We start from the raw sequence: 3,773 nt of genomic DNA, 5'->3' as shown, positions 1-3,773 counted from the left end.
GATGGTGCCAGACTGATTTGGGTTCTTTCATCATTACACATGAAATACTTTGTGTTTGCAGGGAAACCCTTTTGGGAATCAAAGTCCTATTTCTCTTTTTGAATGTTTCTTGGATGTCAGAGAGAATTCATTGCTTCAGAGGAAGTAGAATAATAAGCAATCTGGCTAAAGAATACTCAAAGAAATGGGCTGAAAATCTGTTTGGCCATGCCAAAGGGTCACTAGTTTATTCATTCATGTCACAACTTTCAGAGAACTCCTAATGTGTGCCCAGTCTTGGGTCAGGCATAGGAAACTCACTGATGGACACAACAGGCTACATGCCCTCAAGAGTCTCACTAACTTGAATACAATGGTGCTCAGGTGTTCAGTCTCAGAAGAAAAGCTAAGGAACCATATTAGGAACAAAAAGCACTGGGGCTACAAATTTAGAGATGCCTTGCTCAATTAAATCATGATATGAACTGTTCTAGTTTGCTGGTAATTCAGAGTAAAAGAAACCCACTGGATTGGAATTACAATCCCCTTGGAGTCTTCCATCTCATTCAGCCGAGACAAGTGTTGAATCACTGGTCAGTAATCTTGTACCATTCTTTCAACAATTCTTTGCCATTTGTCTTATTTGCTAACTGTTAACCTATCTAGCTGTGATTCATGGGGTCACAAAGAGTCGGACACGACTGAGCGACTGAACTGAACTGAACAGAACCTATCTAGCAATTCTTTTCCTCCTATTTCTTGCTTTTCTTGTTTCATGTTTACCAAATGCTCTCACTTTCCTTTTGGTTTTAGTTGGTTTTCTATTGCAACTATGACATATCTCACTCCCACTGACAGTTCTCTTTCTCGTTTAGATTTTCTGGTACAAGCTGGCATTCTTTCAGCAAAAGACACTGAGGACTAAAAAGAGCCAGACATATTACTTCTGATTCTGCTCATTTTACTGTAGTGTGGCTATAACAGAAACTCAGGTGAGATTTCCACAAGGACTTGTTCAAAGCCTTGACTATGTGAAATCGAAATTAAAGATCTATTTTATTCTATGTGAAATTACATCTTCACTTTGAAGCTGCCATTTTTACGGCACTACAATTGACTTTGAGTTTAAAGTAGTTATTAAGGAAACAGATTAGAAGCCAACAGTAGGACTGAGCAAGTTAAATCAGTGAAGCTGATTTTGTCACAAATAAAGGGTAAGACAATTGGAACAGAGATGAGAGTCTATAAGCTAGTGTTTATGACGGGAAGTGGAAACATATGAGCCCTGTTTGTTAATAGCTTTTAAATTCAAATAATCTAACTTGATGTTCTGGCATAACAATGATGTATGTGGCTAGATCATCTTACACATAGCTCTGCTCCCCATTTGCCAAGTAAAGAGCAATGGGGGAAAAAAGGGTGTCCTTTCCCAGCCCCCAACTGGCCCAGCACATGTTCCCAAACACAGAATCTGGCTGAGTGATTCAGGTGCTCAACACATACGATAAGAAGTTGGAAGAAGTATAACAAAATAGTCCGTATTCTTCACTTATTTTTCCCTTGGTTTCTCTTTCACCTTGTGGGTAACAAGAGAGTGTTTCTCGGTTATTTTCACTCACTCAAGAGCAACAGGTAAACTCCAAAAATAAATGTCTAAAACTAAGTACTTCCTTCATCCTACAGGCATCATCTGCTCAACCAAAACAGCAAGACCTATCAGTTTTGAGGACTTACTATTTTCTAGCATGATTCTTAGCAGTTTTTCTACATTTATATACTTGGGAGAGGAACCAGAGATCAAATTGCCAACATCCGCTGGATCATGGAAAAAGCAAGAGAGTTCCATAAAAATATCTATTTCTGCTTCATTGACTATGCCAAAGCCTTTGACTGTGTGGATCACAATAAACTGTGGAAAATTCTGAAAGAGATGGGAATACCAGACCTCCTGACCTGCCTCTTGAGAAACCTGTATGCAGGTCAGGAAGCAACAGTTAGAACTGGACATGGAACAACAGACTGGTTCCAAATCGGAAAAGGAGTAAGTCAAGGCTGTATAATGTCACCCAGCTTATTTAACTTATATGCAGAGCACATCATGAGAAATGCTGGGCTGGAAGAAGCACAAGCTGGAATCAAGATTGCCGGGAGAAATATCAATAACCTCAGATATGCAGATGACACCATCCTTATGGCAGAAAGTGAAGAGGAACTCAAAAGTCTCCTGATGAAAGTGAAAGAGGAGAGTGGAAAAGTTGGCTTGAAACTCAACATTCAGAAAACGAAGATCATGGCATCTGGTCCCATCACTTCATGGGAAATAGATGGGGAAACAGTGTCAGACTTTATTTTTGGGGGCTCCAAAATCACTGCAAATGGTGATTGCAGCCATGAAGTTAAAAGACACTTACTACTTGGAAGGAAAGTTATGACCAACCTAGATAGCATATTAAAAAGCAGAGACATTATTTTGCTAACAAAGGTCCGTCTAGTAAAGGCTATCAGAGAAGGCAATGGCAAGCCACTCCAGTACTCTTGCCTGGAAAATCCCATGGATGGAGGAGCCTGGTGGGCTGCAGTCCAGGGGGTCGCTAGGGGTCGGACACGACTGAGCGACTTCACTTTCACTTTTCACTTTCACACATTGGAGAAGGAAATGGCAACCCACTCCAGTGTTCTTGCCTGGAGAATCCCAGGGACGGGGGAGCCTGGTGGGCTTCCATCTACGGGGTCACACAGAGTCGGACACGACTGAAGTGACTTAGCAGCAGCAGCAGCAGTAAAGGCTATGGTTTTTCCCATGGTCATGTATGGATGTGAGAGTTGGACTGTGAAGAAAGCTGATCGCCGAAGAATTGATGCTTTTGAACTGTTGGAGAAGACTCTTAAGAGTCCCTTGGACTGCAAGGAGATCCAACCAGTCCATTCTAAAGGAAATCGATCCTGGGTGTTCATTGGAAGGACTGATGCTAAAGCTGAAACTCCAATACTTTGGCTACCTCATGCGACGAGTTGACTCACTGGAAAAGACTCTGATGCTGGGAGGGATTGAGGGCAGGAGGAGAAGGGGATGACAGAAGATGAGATGGCTGGATGGCATCACTGACTCAATGGAGGTGAGTTTGGGTGAACTCCGGGAGTTGGTGATGGACAGGGAGGCCTGGCATGCTGGGATTCATGGGGTCGCAAAGAGTCAGACACGACTGAGCAACTGAACTGAACTGAATCAATACAGTTGATTGATTCAGTATCAATCAATACAATACAATCAATACTGAAAAATCCAAGAAGTAGGTCCTTTCGAAAAATATTTTTTATGTGGACCATTGTTAAACTATTTTTTGAATCTGTTTTATGTTTTCCTTTTTTGGCCATGAGGCATGTGGGATCTTAGCTTCCCAACCAGGGATGAAGCTGGCACCCCTTACACTGGAAGGCGAGGTCAACCACTGGACCACCAGGGAAGTAGGTCTTAATATTATCATTTTACAGATGACTCAGAGTATCTAATGAACTAACCTAAAGTCACTCACATCCACACTAAGTAATCAAGGTCATTGAGACTTTACACTGTCCTGAGGATCCCTGCTGGCATGCATGGACACAACCCTGGACTGCTTCTCTCTTCTGGGACCCCCTCATATGCAGTTCTCCTAGAATGCTACTCCTGTTCATTTCCATCCGTCTAGTCCTTTCTCTCAAGGTCTCAACTGTCACCTCTTTCACAGGGTTTAGTCCAGGCTTTCCAGTAATCAATTGCTCCTCTGAAATCCTTCTTTATTCTGCATTTAACA

This window comes from Moschus berezovskii, chromosome 17 (assembly GCF_049115385.1).
Source record: "Moschus berezovskii isolate FMDL1 chromosome 17, NW_MosBer_1.0, whole genome shotgun sequence".
In the NCBI taxonomy this organism is placed as follows: Eukaryota; Metazoa; Chordata; class Mammalia; order Artiodactyla; family Moschidae; genus Moschus; species Moschus berezovskii.
Note: the sequence above shows the minus strand (reverse complement) of the source record.